The following is a 27,855-nucleotide window of genomic DNA, read 5'->3' on the forward strand; positions in this document are numbered from 1 at the left end:
GAAATATTGTAGTGAGGACTTTTATTTTGAAACAGTTTTTGGCAGAGGAAGCAGTTGAACAGGATGTGTAGACTTAATAGGGCCAGTTTGTATGCTTAAAACCTGAAAGTGGCAGTTGATCCAGGTGGCCCGAACACCTGCCATAGGATTCTAATTGCTGTGATGTCATAAAGGGCAATGTTAAGTCAATGGGGAAATTTTGATTTAATTAATAGTTTAAAAAGTATAAAAGTTACAAAGATGAAAAATACATAGCACCCATGTCATAAGTAAGACCTACGCAACGCAGTTTGAATGAAGTTTCTACGTTAAACGGTTGAAGCTGTATTAAGCGCGTTAGAAGAAGAATAAGAACTAGAAAAGCATTTCCTGAAGGAAATACAGTGCATGAAAATGCAAAAATATGATGAGTTCATATGGTTAAATTATTTGCTTGGTGGATAAGGTTTACTGTAGTTGGAATGACTGAACAGTTAAATAGGTTGATAATTGAAATGGTTAAATTATTTAGGCAGATAGTTGACGATAACTAACAATTGGAATGGCTCCAATGTTTGCTAGTAGTTATGCTAACTATGTTAAAGATAATAATGTTAACCAAGTAACTACGCTAACTAGCATGCTAACAATATTAAAATGTTAACTATGCTAACCATATGACTTAGCTACCCTAGCAAATAATTTGTATTAGTTATGATAACTATGCTAATTAGCATGCTAACATGTTAATTATGTTAACCATGTGACTTAGCTAACTTAGCTAATCATTTTTAGCAGTTTTGCAAAAAATGCTAACTAGCATGCTAACATGCTAGCATGCTAACTATGCTAACCATGTGACTTAGCTAACTTAGCTAATCATTTTTAGCAGTTTTGCTAAAAATGCTAACTAGCATGCTAACTAGCATGCTAACATGCTAGCATGCTAACTATGCTAACCATGTGACTTAGCTAACTTAGCTAATCATTTTTAGCAGTTTTGCAAAAAATGCTAACTAGCATGCTAACATGCTAGCATGCTAACTATGCTAACCATGTGACTTAGCTAACTTAGCTAATCATTTTTAGCAGTTTTGCTAAAAATGCTAACTAGCATGGTAGCATGCTAACATGCTAGCATGCTAACTATGCTAACCATGCTAACTAGCTACAGTGGGTAGGAGTCATAGTTGATGACAAGTAACAGTTACAATGGCTGAACAGTTAAAAAGTTCAGTAGTTTAAAGGGTTAAATTGTTTAACAGTGAAATATTGTAGTGAGGACTTTTATTTTGAAACAGTTTCTGGCAGAGGAAGCAGTTGAACAGGATGTGTAGTCTTAATAGGGCCAGTTTGTATGCTTAAAGCCTGAGAATGGCAGTTGAAACAGGTGGCCCGAACACCTGCCATAGGATTCTAATTGCTTAACGGCCGTATTGTGATGTCATAATCATAATGTTAAGTCAATGGGGACATTTTGATTAGTTTTTAATTAATAGTTTAAAAAGTATAAAAGTTACGAAGCTGAAAAATATATAGCACCCATGTCCTAAGTAAGACCTACGTAATATAGTTTGAATGAAGTTTCTACGTTAAACGGTTGAAGCTGCATTAAGTGCGTTAGAAGAAGAATAAGAACTAGAAAACGCAATTCCAGGGAATTACTAGTGCATGAAAATGCAAAACATATGGTGTGAAATATATTGTTAAAATAGATGATGTTCTAATTGGCAACCAACATGAGGTTTAATATAGTTGGAATGACTGAACTAGGTAGATGAGGTTTAATATAGTTGGGATGACTGAACTAGGTAGATGAGGTTTAATATAGTTGGGATGACTGAACAGTTAAATAGGTGGATAGTTTAAAAGGTTAAATTATTTGCTAGGTAGATGAGGTTTAATATAGTTGGAATGACTGAACAGTTAAATAGGTGGATAGTTTAAAAGGTTAAATTATTTACAGGTAAATGAGGTTTAATGTAGTTGGAATGACTGAACTAGGTAGACGAGGTTTAATATAGTTGGAATGACTGAACAGTTAAATAGGTGGATGGTTTAAAAGGTTAAATTATTTGCTAGGTAGATGAGGTTTAATAGTTGGAATGACTGAACTAGGTAGACGAGGTTTAATATAGTTGGAATGACTGAACAGTTAAATAGGTGGATGGTTTAAAAGGTTAAATTATTTGCTAGGTAGATGAGGTTTAATAGTTGGAATGACTGAACTAGGTAGATGAGGTTTAATATAGTTGGGATGACTGAACAGTTAAATAGGTGGATAGTTTAAAAGGTTAAATTATTTGCTAGGTAGATGAGGTTTAATATAGTTGGAATGACTGAACAGTTAAATAGGTGGATAGTTTAAAAGGTTAAATTATTTACAGGTAAATGAGGTTTAATGTAGTTGGAATGACTGAACTAGGTAGACGAGGTTTAATATAGTTGGAATGACTGAACAGTTAAATAGGTGGATGGTTTAAAAGGTTAAATTATTTGCTAGGTAGATGAGGTTTAATAGTTGGAATGACTGAACTAGGTAGATGAGGTTTAATATAGCCTGGCCACAGATGCTAACTAACATGTTAGCATGCTAACTATGCTAACCATGTTACTTAGCTAACTTAGCTAATCATTTTTAGCAGTTTTGCTAAAAATGCTAACTAGCATGCTAACATGCTAGCATGCTAACTATGTTAACCACGTTACTTGGCTAACTTAGCTAATCATTTTTAGTAGTTTTGCTAAAAATGCTAACTAGCATGCTAACATGTTAGCATGCTAACTATGCTAACCATGTTACTTAGCTAACTTAGCTAATCATTTTTAGCAGTTTTGCTAAAAATGCTAACTAGCATGCTAACATGTTAGCATGCTAACCATGTGACTTAGCTAACTTAGCTAATCATTTTTAGCAGTTTTATAAAAAATGCTAACTAGCATGCTAACATGTTAGCATGCTAACTATGCTAACCATGTGACTTAGCTAATCATTTTTAGCAGTTTTACAAAAAATGCTAACTAGCATGCTAACATGCTAACTATGCTAACCATGCTAACTAGCTACAGTGGGTAGAAGTCATAGTTGATGACAAGTAACAGTTACAATGGCTAAACAGTTAAAAAGTTCAGTCGTTTAAAGGGTTAAATTGTTTAACAGTGAAATATTGTAGTGAGGACTTTTATTTTGAAACAGTTTTTGGCAGAGGAAGCAGTTGGACAGGATGTGTAGTCTTAATAGGGCCAGTTTGTATGCTTAAAGCCTGAGACTGGCAGTTGATGCAGCTGGCCCGAACACCTGCCATAGGATTCTAATTGCTTAACGGCAGTCTTAATAGAGCCATATTGTATGCTTAAAGCCTGAGACAGAGTATATAGTTTAAAAGTTAAATGTAGATAGTGTAATGGATGTTGATAGACAGAAAGTTGAATGGATGTTGATAGGCAGATTGTTTAATGGATGTTGATGGATAGTTTAATGGGTGGATGAGTGAATGGTTTGAAGAGGATGAATGGATAGAAAGTTGGAGGAAATGTGTCTTATATCCTTGTAGAATGGAGAGACAGAGAGAGTTGGTCTAGTTCAGTAGAAAGCAGTTGATACAGGTGCAATCAGTTGAACTGATTCTTTGATGGGGCCTAGATGAGCAGCTGGAAGATGATACCAGGTGCAAATCAAGTTAATTAGTCCATTGTGATGTCATCAGCCCATGTTAAGTCTATGGGGAAATTTTGAGCAGTTTTTAATTAATAGTTTAAAAAGTATAAAAGTTACAAAGATGAAAAATACAAAGCCCACATGTCATAAGTAAGACCTAAGCAACGCAGTTTGAATGAAGTTTCTACGTTAAACGGTTGAAGCTGCATTAACTGCGTTAGAAGAAGAAAAATAACTAGAAAAGCATTTCCTGAAGGAAATACAGTGCATGAAAATGCAAAAAATATGATGTAAAATATCATACAGAGTAAAAACAAACTATATTGGTTGCTAAGTAGATGAGGTTTAATATAGTTGGAGGGACTGAACAGTTAAATAGGTGGATAGTTTATATGGTTAAATGATTTGCTTGGTAGATAAGGTTTAATATAGTTGGAATGATTGAACGGTTAAATAGGTGGATAATACTTAACCTAGTTAACTTAGCTAATGTTTTCATTTTTAGTATGTTAACCATGTGACTTAGCTAACCTAGCTAATCATTTTTAGCAGTTTTGCTAACTATGCTAACTAGCATGGTAACATGCTAGCATGCTAACTATGTTAACCATGTGACTTAGCTAACTTAGCTAATCATTTTTAGCAGTTTTACTAAAATGCTAACTAGCATGCTAACATGTTAGCATGCTAATTATGCTAACCATGTGACTTAGCTAACTTAGCTAATCATTTTTAGCAGTTTTGCTAAAATGCTAACTAGCATGCTAACATGTTAGCATGCTAATTATGCTAACCATGTGACTTAGCTAACTTAGCTAATCGTTTTTAGCAGTTCTGCTAAAAATGCTAACTAGCATGCTAACATGCTAACTATGCTAACCATATGACTTAGCTAACTTAGCTAATCATTTTTAGCAGTTTTGCTAAAAATGCTAACTAGCATGCTAACATGCTAGCATGCTAACTATGCTAACCATGTGACTTAGCTAACTTAGCTAATCGTTTTTAACAGTTTTGCTAAAAATGCTAACTAGCATGCTAACATGCTAACTATGCTAACAATGTTACTTAGCTAACTTAGCTAACTAACTACAGTGGGTAGGAGTCATAGTTGATGACAAGTAACAGTTACAATGGCTGAACAGTTGAAAAGTTCAGTAGTTTAAAGGGTTAAATTGTTTAACAGTGAAATATTGTAGTGAGGACTTTTATTTTAAAACAGGTTTTGGCAGAGGAAGCAGTTGAACAGGATGTGTAGTCTTAATAGGGCCAGTTTGTATGCTTAAAGCCTGAGACTGGCAGTTGATGCAGCTGGCCCGAACACCTGCCATAGGATTCTAATTGCTTAACGGCAGTCTTTATAGAGCCATATTGTATGCTTAAAGCATGAGACAGAGTATATAGTTTAAAAGTTAAATGTAGATAGTGTAATGGATGTTGATAGACAGAAAGTTGAATGGATGTTGATAGGCAGATTGTTTAATGGATGTTGATGGATAGTTTAATGGGTGGATGAGTGAATGGTTTGAAGAGGATGAATGGATAGAAAGTTGGAGGAAATGTGTCTTATATCCTTGTAGAATGGAGAGACAGAGAGAGTTGGTCTAGTTCAGTAGAAAGCAGTTGATACAGGTGCAATCAGTTGAACTGATTCTTTGATGGGGCCTAGATGAGCAGCTGGAAGATGATACCAGGTGCAAATCAAGTTAATTAGTCCATTGTGATGTCATCAGCCCATGTTAAGTCTATGGGGAAATTTTGAGTAGTTTTTAATTAATAGTTTAAAAAGTATAAAAGTTACAAAGATGAAAAATACATAGCCCACATGTCCTAAGTAAGACCTACGCAACGCAGTTTGAATGAAGTTTCTACGTTAAACGGTTGAAGCTGCATTAACTGCGTTAGAAGAAGAAAAATAATAAGAACTAGAAAAGCATTTCCTGAAGGAAATACAGTGCATGAAAATGCAAAAAATATGATGTAAAATATCATACAGAGTAAAAACAAACTATATTGGTTGCTAGGTAGATGAGGTTTATTATAGTTGGAGTGACTGAACAGTTAAATAGGTGAATAGTTTATATGGTTAAATGATTTGCTTGGTAGATAAGGTTTAATATAGTTGGAATGATTGAACGGTTAAATAGGTGGATAATACTTAACTTAGTTAACTTAGCTAATGTTTTCATTTTTAGTAGTTATGCTAACTAGCATGTTAGCAATACTAACATGCTAACTATGTTAACCATGTTACTTAGCTAATCATTTTTAAGTTACTTAACTTAGCTAATCATTTTTAATAGTTTTGCTAAAAATGCTAACTAGCATGCTAACATGTTAGCATGCTAACTTTGCTAACCATGTGACTTAGCTAACTTAGCTAATCATTTTTAGTAGTTTTGTTAAAAATGTTAACTAGCATGCTAACATGCATGCTAACATGCTAGCATGCTAACTATGCTAACCATGTGACTTAGCTAACTTAGCTAACTAGCTACAGTGGGTAGGAGTCATAGTTGATGACAAGTAACAGTTACAATGGCTGAACAGTTAAAAAGTTCAGTAGTTTAAAGGGTTAAATTGTTTAACAGTGAAATATTGTAGTGAGGACTTTTATTTTGAAACAGTTTTTGGCAGAGGAAGCAGTTGAACAGGATGTGTAGTCTTAATAGGGCCAGTTTGTATGCTTAAAGCCTGAGACTGGCAGTTGATGCTGGTGGCCTGGCCACCTGGCCTAGGATTCTAATTGCTTAACGGCAGTCTTAATAGAGCCATATTGTATGCTTAAAGCCTGAGACAGAGTATATAGCTTAAAAGTTAAATGTAGATAGTGTAATGGATGTTGATAGACAGAAAGTTGAATGGATGTTGATAGGCAGATTGTTTAATGGATGTTGATGGATAGTTTAATGGGTGGATGAGTGAATGGTTTGAAGAGAATGAATGGATAGAAAGTTGGATGAAATGTGTCTTATATCCTTGTAGAATGGAGAGACAGAGAGAGTTGGTCTAGTTCAGTAGAAAGCAGTTGATACAGGTGCAATCAGTTGAACTGATTCTTTGATGGGGCCTAGATGAGCAGCTGGAAGATGATACCAGGTGCAAATCAAGTTAATTAGTCCATTGTGATGTCATCAGCCCATGTTAAGTCTATGGGGAAATTTTGAGCAGTTTTTAATTAATAGTTTAAAAAGTATAAAAGTTACAAAGATGAAAAATACAAAGCCCACATGTCATAAGTAAGACCTACGCAAGGCAGTTTGAATGAAGTTTCTACGTTAAACGGTTGAAGCTGCATTAACTGCGTTAGAAGAAGAAAAATAATAAGAATAAGAAGAAGCCTAGGAAGAACAGTAGAGTGCATTTTCATGCACTCTAATAAGAAGAAGAAGAAGAAGAAGAAGAAGCCTAGGAAGAACAGTACAGTGCATTTTCATGCACTGTAATAAGAATAAGAAGACTTGGAAGAACAGTATAGTGCATTTTCATGCACTATAATAAGAACTAGAAAAGCATTTCCTGAAGGAAATACAGTGCATGAAAATGCAAAAATATGATGCGTTCATATGGTTAAATTATTTGCTTGGTAGATAAGGTTTAATATAGTTGGAATGACTGAACAGTTAAATAGGTTGATAATTGAAATGGTTAAATTATTTAGGGAGATACTTGACGATAACTAACAGTTGGAATGGCTCCAATGTTTGCTAGTAGTTATGCTAACTATGTTAACAAAGATAATAATGTTAACCAAGTAACCATGCTAACTAGCATGCTAACAATGTTAAAATGTTAACTATGCTAACCATATGACTTAGGTAACCTAGCTAATCATTTTTATTAGTTATGATAAATATGCTAATTAGCATGCTAACATGCTAATTATGTTAACCATGTGACTTAGCTAACTTCGCTTAACATGTTTAACAGTTATGCTAACTATGCTAACTAGCATGCTAACATGCTAGCATGCTAACTATACTAACCATGTGACTTAGCTAACTTAGATAATTATTTTTAGCAATTTTGCTAAAAATGCTAATTAGCATGCTAACATGTTAGCATGCTAACTATGCTAACCATGTGACTTAGCTAACTTAGATAATCATTTTTAGTATTTTTGCTAAAAATGCTAACTAGCATGCTAACATGGTAGCATGCTAACTATGCTAATCATGTGACTTAGCTAACTTAGCTAATCATTTTTAGCAGTTTTGCTAAAAATGCTAACTAGCATGCTAACATGCTAGTATGCTAGCATGCTAACTATGCTAACCATGTTAACTAGCTACAGTGGGTAGGAGTCATAGTTGATGACAAGTAACAGTTACAATGGCTGAACAGTTAAAAAGTTCAGTAGTTTAAAGGGTTAAATTGTTTAACAGTGAAATATTGTAGTGAGGACTTTTATTTTGAAACAGTTTCTGGCAGAGGAAGCAGTTGAACAGGATGTGTAGTCTTAATAGGGCCAGTTTGTATGCTTAAAGCCTGAGACTGGCAGTTGAAACAGGTGGCCGAAACACCTGCCACAGGATTCTAATTGCTGTGATGTCATAAAGGGCAATGTTAAGTCAATGGGGAAATTTTGATAGTTTTTAATTAATAGTTTAAAAAGTATGAAAGTTACAAAGTTGAAAAATACATAGCACCCATGTCCTAAGTAAGACCTACGTAACATAGTTTGAATGAAGTTTCTACGTTAAACGGTTGAAGCTGCATTAAACGCGTTAGAAGAAGAATAAGAATAAGCATAAGAATAAGAAGCCTAGGAAGAACAGTACAGTGCATTTTCATGCACTGTAATAAGAAGCCTAGGAAGAACAGTATAGTGCATTTTCATGCACTATAACTAGAAAAGCATTTCCTGAAGGAAATACAGTGCATGAAAATGCAAAAAATATGATGTAAAATATCATACAGAGTAAAAACAAACTATATTGGTTGCTAGGTAGATGAGGTTTAATATAGTTGGAGTGACTAAACAGTTAAATAGGTGGATAGTTTATATGGTTAAATGATTTGCTTGGTAGATAAGGTTTAATATAGTTGGAATGATTGAACGGTTAAATAGGTGGATAATACTTAACTTTAGTAGTTATGTTAACTAGCATGTTAGCAATGCTAACATGTTAACTATGTTAACCATGTTACTTATCTAACTTAGCTAATCATTTTTTGTAGTTTTGCTAAAAATGCTAACTAGCATACTAACATGCTAGCATGCTAACTATGCTAACCATATGACTTAGCTAATCATTTTTAGCAGTTTTGCTAAAAATGCTAACTAGCATGCTAACACTCTAGCATGCTAACTATGCTAACCATGTGACTTAGCGAACTTAGCTGATAATTTTTAGCAGTTTTGCTAAAAATGCTAACTAGCATGGTAACATGTTAGCATGCTAACTATGCTAACCATGTGACTTAGCTAACTTAGCTAATCATTTTTAGCAGTTTTGCTAAAAATGTTAACTAGCATGCTAACTAGCATGCTAACATGCTAGCATGCTAACATGCTAGCATGCTAACTATGCTAACCATGTGACTTAGCTAACTTAGCTAATCATTTTTAGTAGTTTTGCTAAATATGCTAACTAGCATGCTAATATGCTAGCATGCTAACTATGCTAACCATGTGACTTAGCTAACTTAGCTAATCATTTTTAGCAGTTTTGCTAAAAATGCTAACTAGCATGCTAACTAGCATGCTAACATGCTAGCATGCTAACTATGCTAACCAAGTTACTTAGCTAACTTAGCTAACTAGCTACAGTGGGTAGGAGTCATAGTTGATGACAAGTAACAGTTACAATGGCTGAACAGTTAAAAAGTTCAGTAGTTTAAAGGGTTAAATTGTTTAACAGTGAAATATTGTAGTGAGGACTTTTATTTTGAAACAGTTTTTGGCAGAGGAAGCAGTTGAACAGGATGTGTAGTCTTAATAGGGCCAGTTTGTATGCTTAAAGCCTGAGACTGGCAGTTGATGCAGCTGGCCCGAACACCTGCCATAGGATTCTAATTGCTTAACGGCCGTATTGTGATGTCATAATCATAATGTTAAGTCAATGGGGAAATTTTGATTAGTTTTTAATTCATAGTTTAAAAAGTATAAAAGTTACAAAGTTGAAAAATACAAAGCTCACATGTCCTAAGTAAGACCTACGTAACATAGTTTGAATGAAGTTTCTACGTTAAGCGGTTGAAGCTACATTAGCTGCGTTAGAAGAAGAATAATAACTAGAAAAGCATTTCCTGAAGGAAATACAGTGCATGAAAATGCAAAAAATATGATGTAAAATATCATATAGAGTAAAAACAAACTATATTGGTTGCTAGGTAGATGAGGTTTAATATAGTTGGAGTGACTGAACAGTTAAATAGGTGGATAGTTTATATGGTTAAATGATTTGCTTGGTAGATAAGGTTTAATATAGTTGGAATGATTGAACGGTTAAATAGGTGGATAATACTTAACTTAGTTAAATTAGCTAATGTTTTCATTTTTATGCAATGCTAACATGCTAACTATGTTAACCATGTTACTTAACTAATCATTTTTACTTAACTTAGTTAACTTACTTAACTTAGCTAATCATTTTTAATAGTTTTGCTAAAAATGCTAACTAGCATGCTAACATGTTAGCATGCTAACTATGCTAACCATGTGACTTAGCTAACTTAGCTAATCATTTTTAGCAGTTTTGTTAAAAATGCTAACTAGCATGCTAACATGCTAGCATGCTAACTATGCTAACCATGTGACTTAGCTAACTTAGCTAATCATTTTTAGCAGTTTTGCTAAAAATGTTAACTAGCATGCTAACATGCTAGCATGCTAACTATGCTAACAAAGTTACTTAGCTAACTTAGCTAACTAGCTACAGTGGGTAGGAGCCATAGTTGATGACAAGTAACAGTTACAATGGCTGAACAGTTAAAAAGTTCAGTAGTTTAAAGGGTTAAATTGTTTAACAGTGAAATATTGTAGTGAGGACTTTTATTTTGAAACAGTTTTTGGCAGAGGAAGCAGTTGAACAGGATGTGTAGTCTTAATAGGGCCAGTTTGTATGCTTAAAGCCTGAGACTGGCAGTTGATGCTGGTGGCCTGGCCACCTGGCCTAGGATTCTAATTGCTTAACGGCAGTCTTAATAGAGCCATATTGTATGCTTAAAGCCTGAGACAGAGTATATAGTTTAAAAGTTAAATGTAGATAGTGTAATGGATGTTGATAGACAGAAAGTTGAATGGATGTTGATAGGCAGATTGTTTAATGGATGTTGATTAATAGTTTAATGGGTGGATGAGTGAATGGTTTGAAGAGGATGAATGGATAGAAAGTTGGATGAAATGTGTCTTATATCCTTGTAGAATGGAGAGACAGAGAGAGTTGGTCTAGTTCAGTAGAAAGCAGTTGATACAGGTGCAATCAGTTGAACTGATTCTTTGATGGGGCCTAGATGAGCAGCTGGAAGATGATACCAGGTGCAAATCAAGTTAATTAGTCCATTGTGATGTCATCAGCCCATGTTAAGTCTATGGGGAAATTTTGAGTAGTTTTTAATTAATAGTTTAAAAAGTATAAAAGTTACAAAGATGAAAAATACAAAGCCCACATGTCATAATTAAGACCTACGCAACGCAGTTTGAATGAAGTTTCTACGTTAAACGGTTGAAGCTGCATTAACTGCGTTAGAAGAAGAAGAATAATAACTAGAAAAGCATTTCCTGAAGGAAATACAGTGCATGAAAATGCAAAAATATGATGAGTTCATATGGTTAAATTATTTGCTTGGTAGATAAGGTTTACTATAGTTGGAATGACTGAACAGTTAAATAGGTTGATAATTGAAATGGTTAAATTATTTAGGCAGATAGTTGACGATAACTAACAGTTGGAATGGCTCCAATGTTTGCTAGTAGTTATGCTAACTATGTTAAAGATAATAATGGTAACCAAGTAACTATGCTAACTAGCATGCTAACAATATTAAAATGTTAACTATGCTAACCATATGACTTACCTAACCTAGCTAATAATTTTTATTAGTTATGATAACTATGCTAATTAGCATGCTAACATGCTAATTATGTTAACCATGTGACTTAGCTAACTTTGCTAATAATTTTTAACAGTAATGCTAACTAGCATGCTAACATGTTAGCATGCTAACTATGCTAACCATGTGACTTAGCTAACTTAGCTAATGATTTTTAGCAGTTTTGCAAAAAATGCTAACTAGCATGCTAACATGCTAGCATGCTAACTATGCTAACCATGTGACTTAGCTAACTTAGCTAATCATTTTTAGCAGTTTTGTAAAAAATGCTACCTAGCATGCTAACATGTTAGCATGCTAACTATGCTAACCATGTGACTTAGCTAACTTAGCTAATCATTTTTAGCAGTTTTGTAAAAAATGCTAACTAGCATGCTAACATGCTAGCATGCTAACTATGCTAACCATGTGACTTAGCTAACTTAGCTAATCATTTTTAGCAGTTTTGCTAAAAATGCTAACTAGCATGCTAACATGTTAGCATGCTAACATGCTAGCATGCTAGCTATGCTAACCATGCTAACTAGCTACAGTGGGTAGGAGTCATAGTTGATGACAAGTAACAGTTACAATGGCTGAACAGTTAAAAAGTTCAGTAGTTTAAAGGGTTAAATTGTTTAACAGTGAAATATTGTAGTGAGGACTTTTATTTTGAAACAGTTTTTGGCAGAGGAAGCAGTTGGACAGGATGTGTAGTCTTAATAGGGCCAGTTTGTATGCTTAAAGCCTGAGACTGGCAGTTGAAACAGGTGGCCCGAACACCTGCCATAGGATTCTAATTGCTTAACGGCCGTATTGTGATGTCATAATCATAATGTTAAGTCAATGGGGAAAATTTGATTAGTTTTTAATTAATAGTTTAAAAAGTATAAAAGTTACAAAGATGAAAAATACATAGCACCCATGTCATAAGTAAGACCTACGCAACGCAGTTTGAATGAAGTTTCTACGTTAAACGGTTGAAGCTGTATTAAGCGCGTTAGAAGAAGAAGAAGAATAAGAACTAGAAAAGCATTTCCTGAAGGAAATACAGTGCATGAAAATGCAAAAAATATGATGTAAAATATCATACAGAGTAAAAACAAACTATATTGGTTGCTAGGTAGATGAGGTTTAATATAGTTGGAATGACTAAACAGTTAAATAGGTGGATAGTTTATATAGTTAAATTATTTGCTTGGTAGATAAGGTTTACTATAGTTGGAATGACTGAACAGTTAAATAGGTTGATAATTGAAATGGTTAAATTATTTAGGCAGATAGTTGACGATAACTAACAGTTGGAATGGCTCCAATGTTTGCTAGTAGTTATGCTAACTATGTTAAAGATAATAATGGTAACCAAGTAACTATGCTAACTAGCATGCTAACAATATTAAAATGTTAACTATGCTAACCATATGACTTACCTAACCTAGCTAATAATTTTTATTAGTTATGATAACTATGCTAATTAGCATGCTAACATGCTAATTATGTTAACCATGTGACTTAGCTAACTTTGCTAATAATTTTTAACAGTAATGCTAACTAGCATGCTAACATGTTAGCATGCTAACTATGCTAACCATGTGACTTAGCTAACTTAGTTAATGATTTTTAGCAGTTTTGTAAAAAATGCTAACTAGCATGCTAACATGTTAGCATGCTAACTATGCTAACCATGTGACTTAGCTAACTTAGCTAATCATTTTTAGCAGTTTTGTAAAAAATGCTAACTAGCATGCTAACATGCTAGCATGCTAACTATGCTAACCATGTGACTTAGCTAACTTAGCTAATCATTTTTAGCAGTTTTGCTAAAAATGCTAACTAGCATGCTAACATGCTAGCATGCTAACATGCTAGCATGCTAGCATGCTAGCTATGCTAACCATGCTAACTAGCTACAGTGGGTAGGAGTCATAGTTGATGACAAGTAACAGTTACAATGGCTGAACAGTTAAAAAGTTCAGTAGTTTAAAGGGTTAAATTGTTTAACAGTGAAATATTGTAGTGAGGACTTTTATTTTGAAACAGTTTTTGGCAGAGGAAGCAGTTGAACAGGATGTGTAGTCTTAATAGGGCCAGTTTGTATGCTTAAAGCCTGAGACTGGCAGTTGAAACAGGTGGCCCGAACACCTGCCATAGGATTCTAATTGCTTAACGGCCGTATTGTGATGTCATAATCATAATGTTAAGTCAATGGGGAAAATTTGATTAGTTTTTAATTAATAGTTTAAAAAGTATAAAAGTTACAAAGATGAAAAATACATAGCACCCATGTCATAAGTAAGACCTACGCAACGCAGTTTGAATGAAGTTTCTACGTTAAACGGTTGAAGCTGTATTAAGCGCGTTAGAAGAAGAAGAAGAATAAGAATAAGAAGCCTAGGAAGAACAGTACAGTGCATTTTCATGCACTGTAACTAGAGAATGTAATTCCAGGGAATTACGAGTGCATGAAAATGAAGCTAGGACAGATATAGCATAGATTAATAAAAAGTTGATAGTTTAGACGTAGACAGTTTAAAAGTTGAATGTAGATAGTTTAACAGTTGTTAATAGACAGATAGTTTAATGAATGTTGAAAGTTTAAAAGTTATATATAGATAGTTTAAAAGTTGTTGACAGACTAAGAGTTTAATGCATGTTGATAGACAAATAGTTTAAGGGCTCTATATAGGTAGATAGTTGACGATAACTAACAGTTGGAATGACCCTAATGTTTACTAGCAGTTATGCTAACAAAGCTAATTATTCTGACCAAGTTACTTAGCTAACTTAGCTCATGTTTTCTAGTAGTTTTGGAAAAATGCTAACATGCTAACCATGTGACGTCAGTGGAATAATAACATACTAGAAAAGCATTTCCTGAAGGAAATACAGTGCATGAAGATGCAAAAATAGCATGCTAACAATGCTAAAATGTTAATAATGCTAACCATGTGACTTAGCTAACCTAGCTAATCATTTTTAGCAGTTATGCTAACTATGCTAATTAACATGCTAACAATGCTAACATGCTAACTACGCTAACCACGTGACTTAGCTAATCATTTTTAGCAGTTTTGCTTAAAATGCTAACTAGCATGCTAACATGCTAGCATGCTAACTATGCTAACCATGTTACTTAGCTAACAATTTTTAGCAGTTTTGCTAAAAATGCTAACTAGCATGCTAACATGCTAGCATGCTAACTATGTTAACCATGTTACTTAGCTAACTTAGTTAATCATTTTTAACAGTTTTGCTAAAAATGCTAACTAGCATGCTAACATGCTAACTATGCTAACCATGTTACTTAGCTAACTTAGCTAATCATTTTTAACAGTTTTACTAAAAATGCTAACTAGCATGCTAACATGTTAGCATGCTAACTATGCTAACCATGTTACTTAGCTAACTTAGCTAATCATTTTTAACAGTTTTGCTAAAAATGTTAACTAGCATGCTAACATGCTAGCATGCTAACTATGCTAACCATGTTACTTAGCTAACTTAGCTAATCATTTTCAGCAGTTTTGCTAAAAATGCTAACTAGCATGCTAACATGCTAGCATGCTAACTAGCATGATAGCATGCTAACTATGTTAACCATGTTACTTAGCTAACTTAGCTAATCATTTTTAGCAGTTTTGCTAAAAATGCTAACTATCATGCTAACATGCTAGCATGCTAACTATGCTAACCATGCTAACTAACTACAGTGGGTAGGAGTCATAGTTGATGACAAGTAACAGTTACAATGGCTGAACAGTTAAAAAGTTCAGTAGTTTAAAGGGTTAAACTGTTAAAGTGAAAGTGTGTAGTGAGGACTTTTATTTTGAAACAGTTTTTGGCAGAGGAAGCAGTTTAATATAGTTAATACTATAATTTAATATAGTTGGAATGACTGAACAGTTAAATAGGTGGATAGTTTAAAAGGTTTAAATATTTGCTAGGTAGATGAGGTTTAATGTAGTTGGAATGACTGAACTAGGTAGATGAGGTGTAATATTGTTGGAATGACTGAACTAGGTAGATGAGGTTTAATATAGTTGGAATGACTGAACAGTTAAATAGGTGGATAGCATATAGTTGGAATGACTGAACAGTTAAATAAGTGGATAGTTTAAAAGGTTAAATTATTTGCTAGGTAGATGAGGTTTAATATAGTTGGAATGACTGAACTAGGTAGATGAGGTTTAATATAGTTGGAATGACTGAACAGTTAAATAGGTGGATAGCATATAGTTGGAATGACTGAACAGTTAAATAGGTGGATAGTTTAAAAGGTTAAACTATTTGCTAGATAGATGAGGTTTAATATAGTTGGAATGACTGAATAGTTTCTCAGGCTTATAGCATAGAATGAGACTGTATGCTTAAAGCCTGAAAAACTGACAGTTGATCTAGGTGGCCTGGCCACCTGGCACAATATTCTAATTGCTATGATGTCATAAAGCCTGAGAAACTCAGTTGATCCAGGTGGCCTGGCCAGAGCCATATATGGTGATCCAGGTGGCCTGAACACCTGGCATAGGATTCTAATTGCTCTATTGTGATGTCATAATCTAATGTTAAGTCAATGGGGAAATTTTAGTAGTTTTTAATTAATAGTTTAAAAAGTATAAAAGTTACAAAGTTGAAAAATACATAGCTGAAGTCACATAAGTAAGACCTACACAACGCAGTTTGAATGAAGTTTCTAAGTTAAACGGTTGAAGCTGTATTAAACGCACAAAAAGCGTTAGAAGAAGAATAAGAACTAGAAAAGCATTTCCTGAAGGAAATACAGTGCATGAAAATGCAAAAATATGATGCGTTCATATGGTTAAATTATTTGCTTGGTAGATAAGGTTTAATATAGTTGGAATGACTGAACAGTTAAATAGGTTGATAATTGAAATGGTTAAATTATTTAGGCAGATAGTTGACGATAACTAACAGTTGGAATGGCTCCAATGTTTGCTAGTAGTTATGCTAACTATGTTAACAAAGATAATAATGTTAACCAAGTTACTATGCTAACTAGCATGCTAACAATGATCAAATGTTAACTATGCTAACCATATGACTTAGCTAACCTAGCTAATATTTTTTATTAGTTATGTTAACTATGCTAACTAGCATGCTAACATGCTAATTATGTTAACCATGTGACTTAGCTAACTTCACTAATCATTTTTAGCAATTATGCTAACTATGCTAACTAGCATGGTAGCATGCTAACTATGCTAACCATGTGACTTAGCTAACTTAGCTAATCATTTTTAGCAGTTTTGAAAAAAATGCTAACTAGCATGCTAACATGCTAACTATGCTAACCATGTTACTTAGCTAACTTAGCCAATCATTTTTAGCAGTTTTGCAAAAAATGCTAACTAGCATGCTAACATGCTAGCATGCTAACTATGCTAACCATGTTACTTAGCTAACTTAGGTAATCATTTTTAGCAGTTTTGTAAAAAATGCTAACTAGCATGCTAACATGCTAGCATGCTAACTATGCTAACCATGTGACTTAGCTAACTTAGCTAATCATTTTTAGCAGTTTTGCTAAAAAAGCTAACTAGCATGCTAACATGTTAGCATGCTAACATGCTAGTATGCTAAACTATGCTAACCATGCTATCTAGCTACAGTGGGTAGGAGTCATAGTGGGTAGGAGTCATAGTTGATGACAAGTAACAGTTACAATGGCTAAACGGTTAAAAAGTTAAGTAGTTTAAAGGGTTAAATTGTTTAACAGTGAAATATTGTAGTGAGGACTTTTATTTTGAAACAGTGTTTGGCAGAGGAAGCAGTTGAATAGGGTGTGTAGTCTTAATAGGGCCAGTTTGTATGCTTAAAGCCTGAGACTGGCAGTTGATGCAGGTGGCCCGAACACCTGCCATAGGATTCAAATGGTTAAATTATTTGCTAGGTAGATGAGGTTTAATATAGTTGGAATGACTGAACTAGGTAGATGAGGTTTAATATAGGAATGACTGAACTAGGTAGATGAGGTTTAATATAGTTGGAATGACTGAACGGTTAAATAGGTGGATAGTGTAAAAGGTTAAATTATTTGCTAGGTAGATGAGGTTTAATATAGTTGGAATGACTGAACTAGGTAGATGAGGTTTAATATAGTTGGACTGACTGAACAGTCAAATAGCTGGATAGTTTAAAAGGTTAGCCTGAGAAACTGATAGGGTGCAGGTGGCCTGGCCACCTGGCCTAGGATTCTAATTGCTTAACGGCAGTCTTAATAGAGCCATATTGTATGCTTAAAGCCTGAGACAGAGTATATAGTTTAAAAGTTAAATGTAGATAGTGTAATGGATGTTGATAGACAGAAAGTTGAATGGATGTTGATAGGCAGATTGTTTAATGGATGTTGATGGATAGTTTAATGGGTGGATGAGTGAATGGTTTGAAGAGGATGAATGGATAGAAAGTTGGATGAAATGTGTCTTATATCCTTGTAGAATGTAGAGACACAGAGAGAGTTGGTCTAGTTCAGTAGAAAGCAGTTGATACAGGTGCAATCAGTTGAACTGATTCTTTGATGGGGCCTAGATGAGCAGCTGGAAGAAGATACAGGTGCAAATCAAGTTAATTAGTCCATTGTGATGTCATCAGCCCATGTTAAGTCTATGGGGATTTTATAAAAGTTAATAATTAATAGTTTAAAAAGTATAAAAGTTACAAAGATGAAAAATACAAAGCCTACTTGTCCTAAGTAAGACCTACGTAACATAGTTTGAATGAAGTTTCTACGTTAAATGGTTGAAGCTGCATTAGCTACGTTAGAAGAAGAATAATAAGAACTAGAGAATGTAATTCCAGGGAATTACGAGTGCATGAAAATGAAGCTAGGACAGACATAGCATAGGTTGATAAAAAGTTGATAGTTTAGACGTAGACAGTTTAAAAGTTGAATGTAGATAGTTTAACAGTTGTTAATAGACAGATAGTTTAATAGACAGATAGTTTAATGAATGTTGAAAGTTTAAAAGTTATATGTAGATAGTTTAAAAGTTGTTGACAGACTGATAGTTTAATGCGTGTTGATAGACAAATAGTTTAAGGACTCTATATAGGTAGATAGTTGACGATAACTGACAGTTGGAATGGCTCTAATGTTTGCTAGCAGTTATGCTAACAAAGCTAATTATTTTGACCAAGTTACTTAGTTAACTTAGCTCATGTTTTCTAGCAGTTTTGGAAAAAATGCTAACAATGCTAACATGCTAACTATGTTAACCATGTGACTTAGCTAACTTAGCTAATCATTTTAGCAGTTATGAGGTAGATGAGGTTTTAAAAGGTTAAATTATTTGCTAGATAGATTAGGTTTAATATAGTTGGAATGACTGAACAGTTAAATAGGTGAATAGTTTAAAAGGTTAAATTATTTACTAGGTAGATGAGGTTTAATGTAGTTGGAATGACTGAACTAGGTAGATGAGGTTTAATATAGTTGGAATGACTAAAAAGTTAAATAGGTGGATAGTTTAAAAGGTTAAATTATTTGCTAGGTAGATGAGGTTTAATATAGTTGGAATGACTGAACAGTTAAATAGGTGGATAGTTTAAATGGTTAAATTATTTGCTAGGTAGATGAGTTTTAATATAGTTGGAATGACTGAACTAGGTAGACGAGGTTTAATATAGTTGGAATGACTGAACAGTTAAATAGGTGGATGGTTTAAAAGGTTAAATTATTTGCTAGGTAGATGATGTTTAATATAGTTGGAATGACTGATCTAGGTAGACGAGGTTTAATATAGTTGGAATGACTGAACAGTTAAATAGGTGGATAGCTTAAAAGGTTAAACTATTTGCTAGATAGATGAGGTTTAATATAGTTGGCTTATAGCATAGAATGAGCCTGTATGCTTAAAGCCTGAGAAACTGACAGTTGATCTAAGTGGCCTGGCCACCTGGCACAATATTCTAATTGCTATGATGTCATAAAGCCTGAGAAACTCAGTTGATCCAGGTGGCCTGGCCAGAGCCATATATGGTGATCCAGGTGGCCTGAACACCTGGCATAGGATTCTAATTGCTCTATTGTGATGTCATAATCTAATGTTAAGTCAATGGGGAAATTTTAGTAGTTTTTAATTAATAGTTTAAAAAGTATAAAAGTTACAAAGTTGAAAAATACATAGCTGAAGTCACATAAGTAAGACCTACGCAACGCAGTTTGAATGAAGTTTCTAAGTTAAACGGTTGAAGCTGTATTAAACGCACAAAAAGCGTTAGAAGAATAATAATAATAATACTAGAAAAGCATTTCCTGAAGGAAATACAGTGCATGAAAATGCAAAAATATGATGAGTTCATATGGTTAAATTATTTGCTTGGTAGATAAGGTTTAATATAGTTGGAATGACTGAACAGTTAAATAGGTTGATAATTGAAATTGTTAAATTATTTAGGCAGATAGTTGACAATAACTGACAGTTGGAATGGCTCTAATGTTTGCTAGCAGTTATGCTAACTATGTTATCAAAGATAATAATGTTAACTAAGTTACTTAACTTAGTTAACTTAGCTAATGTTTTCATTTTTAGTAGTTATGCTAACTATTCTAACTAGCATGCTAACATGCTAACTATGCTAACCATGTTACTTAGCTAACTTAACTAATCATTTTTAGCAGTTTTGCTAAAAATGCTAACTAACATGCTAACATGCTAGCATGTTAACTATGATAACTATGTTACTTAGCTAACTGAGCTAATTATTTTTAGTAGTTTTGCTAAAAAAATGCATTAGCATGCTAACATGCTAGTATGCTAACTATGCTAGCATACTAACTATGTTACTTAGCTAACTTAGCTAATCATTTTTAGCAGTTTTACTAAAAATGCTAACTAGCATGTTAGCATGCTAACTATGCTAACCATGTTACTTAGCTAACTTAGCTAATCATTTTTAGCAGTTTTGCTAAAAATGCTAACTAGCATGCTAACATGCTAGCATGCTAACTATGTTAACCACGTTACTTAGCTAACTTAGCTAATCATTTTTAGCAGTTTTCCTAAAAATGCTAACTAGCATGCTAACATGCTAGCATGCTAACTATGCTAACCACGTGACTTAGCTAACTTAGCTAATCATTTTTAGCAGTTTTCCTAAAAATGCTAACTAGCATGCTAACATGCTAGCATGCTAACTATGCTAACCATGTGACTTAACTAACTTAGCTAATCATTTTTAGCAGTTTTGCAAAAAATGCTAACTAGCATGCTAGCATGCTAACTATGATAACCATGTGACTTAGCTAACTTAGCTAATCGTTTTTAGCAGTTTTGCTAAAAATGCTAACTAGCATGCTAACATGCTAGCATGCTAACTATGCTAACCAAGTTACTTAGCTAACTTAGCTAACTAGCTACAGTGGGTAGGAGTCATAGTTGATGACAAGTAACAGTTACAATGGCTGAACAGTTAAAAAGTTCAGTAGTTTAAAGGGTTAAATTGTTTAACAGTGAAATATTGTAGTGAGGACTTTTATTTTGAAACAGGTTTTGGCAGAGGAAGCAGTTGAACAGGATGTGTAGTCTTAATAGGGCCAGTTTGTATGCTTAAAGCCTGAGACTGGCAGTTGATGCAGGTGGCCCGAACACCTGCCATAGGATTCTAATTGCTTAACGGCCGTATTGTGATGTCATAATCATAATGTTAAGTCAATGGGGAAATTTTGATTCGTTTTTAATTAATAGTTTAAAAAGTATAAAAGTTACAAAGCTGAAAAATACAAAGCACCCATGTCCTAAGTAAGACCTACGTAACATAGTTTGAATGAAGTTTCTACGTTAAACGGTTGAAGCTGCATTAAGTGCGTTAGAAGAAGAATAAGAATAAGAAGAATAAGAAGCCTAGGAAGAACAGTACAGTGCATTTTCATGCACTGTAATTAAGAACTAGAGAATGTAATTCCAGGGAATTACGAGTGCATGAAAATGAAGCTAGGACAGACATAGCATAGCTTAATAAAAGTTGATAGTTTAGAAGTAGACAGTTTAAAAGTTGAATGTACATAGTTTAACAGTTGTTAATAGACAGATAGTTTAATAGACAGATAGTTTAAGGAATGCTAATGATGCTAACTAGCTAGTGAGGACTTTTATTTTGAAACAGTTGAAGGCAGAGGATACAGTTGATGGGAGTCATAGTTGACTGACAGTTACAACAGTTGAACAGTTAAAAAGTTGGATAGTTTAAAAGGTTAAATTATTTGCTAGATAGATGAGGTTTAATATAGTTGGAATGACTGACCAGTTAAATAGGTGGATAGTTTAAATGGTTAAATTATTTGCTAGGTAGATGAGTTTTAATATAGTTGGAATGACTGAACTAGGTAGACGAGGTTTAATATAGTTGGAATGACTGAACAGTTAAAATAGGTGAATGGTTTAAAAGGTTAAATTATTTGCTAGGTAGGCCTAGATGAGGTTTAATATAGTTGGAATGACTGAACTAGGTAGATGAGGTTTAATATAGTTGGAATGACTAAACAGTTAAATAGGTGGATGGTTTAAAAGGTTAAATTATTTGCTAGGTAGATGATGTTTAATATAGTTGGAATGACTGAACTAGGTAGATGAGGTTGGAATGACTGAACAGTTAAATAGGTGGATAGTTTAAAAGGTTTAATTATTTGCTAGGTAGATGAGGTTTAATGTAGTTGGAATGACTGAACTAGGTAGATGAGTTTTAATATAGTTGGAATGACTGAACAGTTAATTAGGTGGATATTTTAAAAGGTTAAACTATTTGCTAGATAGATGAGGTTTAATATAGTTGGAATGACTGAACAGTTTCTCAGGCTTATAGCATAGAATGAGACTGTATGTTTAAAGCCTGAGAAACTGACAGTTGGCCACCTGGCACAATATTCTAATTGCTCTGATGTCATAAAGCCTGAGAAACTCAGAGTTGATCCAGGTGGCCTGGCCAGAGCCATATATGGTGATCCAGGTGGCCTGAACACCTGGCGTAGGATTCTAATTGCTATTGTGATGTCATAATCTAATGTTAAGTCAATGGGGAAATTTTAGTAGTTTTTAATTAATAGTTTAAAAAGTATAAAAGTTACAAAGTTGAAAAATACATAGCTGAAGTCACATAAGTAAGACCTACGCAACGCAGTTTGAATGAAGTTTCTACGTTAAACAGTTGAAGCTGTATTAAACGCACAAAAAGCGTTAGAAGAAGAAGAATAATAACTAGAAAAGCATTTCCTGAAGGAAATACAGTGCATGAAAATGCAAAAAATATGATGTAAAATATCATACAGAGTAAAAACAAACTATATTGATTGCTAGGTAGAAGAGGTTTAATATAGTTGGAGTGACTGAACAGTTAAATAGGTGGATAGTTTATATGGTTAAATGATTTGCTTGGTAGATAAGGTTTAATATAGTTGGAATGATTGAACGGTTAAATAGGTGGATAATGCTTAACTTAGTTAACTTAGCTAATTTTTTCATTTTTAGTAGTTATGCTAACTAGCATGTTAGCAATGTGAACTATGTTAACCATGTGACTTAGCTAACCTAGCTAATCATTTTTAGCAGTTTTGCTAACTATGCTAACTAGCATGCTAACATGCTAGCATATTAACTATGCTAACCATTTTACTTAGCTAACTTAGCTAATCATTTTTAGCAGTTTTGCTAAAATGCTAACTAGCATGCTAACATGCTAGCATGCTAACTATGCTAACCATGTGACTTAGCTAACTTAGCTAATCATTTTTAGCAGTTTTGCTAAAAATGGTAACTAGCATGCTAACATGCTTACATGCTAACTATGCTAACCATGTGACTTAGCTAACTTAGCTAATCATTTTAGCAGTTTTGTAAAAAATGCTAACTAGCATGCTAACATGCTAGCATGCTAACTATGCTAACCATGTGACTTAGCTAACTTAGCTAATCATTTTTAGCAGTTTTGCTAAAAATGCTAACTAGCATGCTAACATGCTAGCATGCTAACTATGCTAACCATGTGACTTAGCTAACTTAGCTAATCATTTTTAGCAGTTTTGCAAAAAATGCTAACTAGCATGTTAACATGCTAGCATGCTAACTATGCTAACCATGTTACTTAGCTAACTTAGCTAATCATTTTTAACAGTTTTGCTAAAAATGCTAACTAGCATGCTAACATGCTAACATGTTAGCATGCTAACTATGTTAACCATGCTAACTAGCTACAGTGGGTAGGAGTTGATGACAAGTAACAGTTACAATGGCTGAACAGTTAAAAAGTTCAGTCGTTTAAAGGGTTAAATTGTTTAACAGTGAAATATTGTAGTGAGGACTTTTATTTTGAAACAGTTTTTGGTAGAGGAAGCAGTTGAACAGGATGTGTAGTCTTAATAGGGCCAGTTTGTATGCTTAAAGCCTGAGACTGGCAGTTGATGCAGGTGGCCTGGCCACCTGGCCTAGGATTCTAATTGCTTAACGGCAGTCTTAATAGAGCCATATTGTATGCTTAAAGCCTGAGACAGAGTATATAGTTTAAAAGTTAAATGTAGATAGTGTAATGGATGTTGATAGACAGAAAGTTGAATGGATGTTGATAGGCAGATTGTTTAATGGATGTTGATGGATAGTTTAATGGGTGGATGAGTGAATGGTTTGAAGAGGATGAATGGATAGAAAGTTGGATGAAATGTGTCTGATATCCTTGTAGAATGGAGAGACAGAGAGAGTTGGTCTAGTTCAGTAGAAAGCAGTTGATACAGGTGCAATCAGTTGAACTGATTCTTTGATGGGGCCTAGATGAGCAGCTGGAAGATGATACCAGGTGCAAATCAAGTTAATTAGTCCATTGTGATGTCATCAGCCCATGTTAAGTCTATGGGGAAATTTTGAGTAGTTTTTAATTAATAGTTTAAAAAGTATAAAAGTTACAAAGATGAAAAATACATAGCCCACATGTCATAAGTAAGACCTACGCAACGCAGTTTGAATGAAGTTTCTACGTTAAACGGTTGAAGCTGCATTAACTGCGTTAGAAGAAGAAAAATAATAAGAATAAGAAGAAGAAGAAGCCTAGGAAGAACAGTACAGTGCATTTTCATGCACTGTAACTAGAAAATGCAATTCCAGGGAATTACCATTGCATGTAAATGCAAAAAAGCTGCTGTGTATAACATTATATTACTTACAGTATGATTATTCAGATTACATATGCTTACAGTATTCTTGAAAACCACTTACTTGGTTAGATGTTAGCTTAGAGTATATGACAAGTCAGTAAAAATAAATTGTCAATTCAATATTGATCAACATTCTTTGTTTTAATACAGCAGAATGATACTCAGAATACACTAATGAACACTTACCAATGTAAGCTTAAAGTAAAAATCACAGTTGTGTATATATTTACAGAACTTGATAATGCCAATCATATTATCCTAAGACAGATCTATTTATCAGTGGTAAATCTGAACTGGCAGCAACAGCTAGAGGCCTCAGTTAATGGTATTAGGTCAAATTTGATGGTGATATACACTGAAGAATAAAAGTCAGCCCTTCAGATGATCAGTTTTAGACAGAACTTAGGTTAGAATCTTATTTTTCACACAGCACAGCTCAGGTCTAAAAAGAGATCTAACAGCGCAGCTATGTTTTACAGTTGTTACAGCACAGGTATGATTCAGAGGTATGAATGATTCACAACAAGTTACAATGTCTCAGTGTAGATCTCGGATAAGTCTCAGTATGGTTAAACGGTATGTGCACAGATATGTTGAGATATGGTCACATGTTTGTAAGAATGTATGTTAGTAGGTATGTTGCTAGCAACATTGTCAGAGATTGGTTGACAGGTGTGCACACAGACAGGCACACACGTAATGTCATACACGGTCATCACCACTGGTCTGGTCTGGAACCTAAAAGACAAAAGCAAACAAGTTTAACAGTTATACCAAAACAATACAAGGAATGTCTGCAATTGTACAACTGTTCAATACAACTCATTTATTTAAGTGAAGTTGTTACATTACATTAGGCTGACACATTTTTAACCTAACGACTAACATCGTAAACAGTTTAAGCTTTAAACAATTCTCTCAACAATTCTAGGACAATAAAAATAGGTAGAGTATAATCCAATTGTTGTACCATCAAGCTACTGGTAGTTAAGCTTAAATACTAGCCTATAGTATTAAATTGCAAACAAAGCAGAATTCTGTGTTTTATTGTTTTCAGTTTAAGGATAGTTGATAGCTAATCATATTTGTTTACATATAAAACGTTAACAGCTTAGAAAACTTTGCAGGCAATGGGTTTGTTGTTGCTGTTGATAATCATATGAGTAAGGACGGATCATTCTGATACTAAGTATCTTGATAACCAACTGCTATAACTTGAACAGCTTGCTAGATCCGTCAGACACATTTTTTCCTACAGATTACAATGTACTACAACTGGAAAGCTTGATTCTCGGGCCAGGCTACACTTTAATTTATAGACCAGAACAATGCAGAAATGAGTAGGCCAAGTAAACATTGTAGCCTATGTTGACAACACAAACATTATAGCTCAACTTATGTAGTGTGTTTTAACAAGACTTTAGTCGTATGGTCCATTTCCTAACAGTAGCCTATTCATGGCTTTCATTAAAGCAACAATCTAGGTGCTTGATTGTATAGGCCTACACCTGTGGGCTACATAAGAATCAGGATGTGTACCGTTCACATAAAATGTGAACGGTAAAAGCTATAGCGTTATGACCATCAACAAGTAACGTTATTCATGCCATGAATGAAACCCATGATGGGTTTCATCAGGTCCCTTCACACAGTAGCCTAGGCTATAATCAAGCACCACGCAGTCTGCATTCATAATCTATTCTAGGAGCTTGATTCTATACACCTGTGGAAAGTGACCTGATAGAACCAGAGTCTAGTAGGCCTATATGTAGGTTATCTGGTTTACGTGAACGTTCTAGTAAAAACGCTGCTGGTTAGTAGGCCTAATGAACAAATGTAACGATTGTCGTTAGCTATCGAACCTTGGCCTACAGCTAATCGGTCACTGTAAAGTTGACGACATATTAACGTTGATTAACAGTGGGTTTCCGTACATAATACATATCAACATAGCAAGGTGCTAACGTCAACTATTTCATTAACGTTAACGTTACCTAACGTTATAACGTTAGTTTAGTTATTTGTGACCCATCATTTCATACATATAACACTAACGTTACATAATGTTTGACCACATAAATTACTCAAATACCAAAAACCGGAACACTTACCTTGTCTGTAATTAGAGAAATGTGCCTCTGAAGGAGAGTTTTACGAGCATAAAGTGACCACGGCGCAGCAGGCGAAGGCATTCAGAAGATTCTCAACTCCAGCAGTAGCTCGCGTTCACCTGTTAGATTCTAATTGCTTTCAGCTGGAGTTCACGTCATAATGCTTAAAGTTGCCGCCACAGCGGTCAATGTTAACTCTATGGGAATGTATTGCTCTTTTATCGTAAATATCTCAAAAAGTATAAAGTTCACAAATGTAAAATTGACATTGTACAATTGTCCGTTACAAGACCTTTGTAGGAGTGTTTGAATGACGTCAAACGGTTCAGTGGTTTTAGTGTCATTAAACGTCGAATTTGGTCGGAAGAAGAATAATAATAAAAACAGATAAGAAGAACAGTGATAATAGTCCATTGCATTTACATGCAATGCAATAAGAATAATTCGGATAACAGTAGAGTGCATTTTCATGCACTCTAATAATTCGGATAACAGTAGAGTGCATTTTCATGCACTCTAATAAGAAGACTTGGAAGAACAATATAGTGCATTTTCATGCACTATAATAATAATAAGAAGAAGAAGCCTAGGAAGAACAGTAGAGTGCATTTTCATGCACTCTAATAAGAAGAAGCCTAGGAAGAACAGTAGAGTGCATTTTCATGCACTCTAATAATAAGAAGAAGAAGAAGCCTAGGAAGAACAGTAGAGTGCATTTTCATGCACTCTAATAAGAAGAAGAAGCCTAGGAAGAACAGTAGAGTGCATTTTCATGCACTCTAATAATAATAACTAGAAAAGCATTTCCTGAAGGAAATACAGTGCATGAAAATGCAAAAAATATGATGTAAAATATCATACAGAGTAAAAACAAACTATATTGGTTGCTAGGTAGATAAGGTTTAATATAGTTGGAA

At 34.1% G+C, this 27,855-nt stretch overlaps 1 long non-coding RNA gene across 1 annotated transcript; it reads right to left on the reverse strand.

Annotated features, from left to right (window-relative positions):
* Window positions 1-24,947: 24,947 nt before the first annotated feature.
* On the reverse strand, window positions 24,948-27,369 carry LOC143119724 (uncharacterized). Its single transcript, XR_012986329.1, has 2 exons — window positions 26,939-27,369; window positions 24,948-25,565 (listed from the first exon to the last, which is right to left on the reverse strand). It is a non-coding gene; the product is annotated as an uncharacterized LOC143119724 (long non-coding RNA).
* Between the last annotated feature and the right edge of the window lie 486 nt (window positions 27,370-27,855).

The sequence above is a fragment of the Alosa pseudoharengus genome, unplaced genomic scaffold (genome assembly GCF_046254945.1).
Source record: "Alosa pseudoharengus isolate Yale_2024_CS ecotype anadromous, Long Island Sound unplaced genomic scaffold, YU_APseudo_1.1 YU_APseudo_1.1_scf_1, whole genome shotgun sequence".
Lineage (NCBI taxonomy): Eukaryota > Metazoa > Chordata > Actinopteri > Clupeiformes > Clupeidae > Alosa > Alosa pseudoharengus.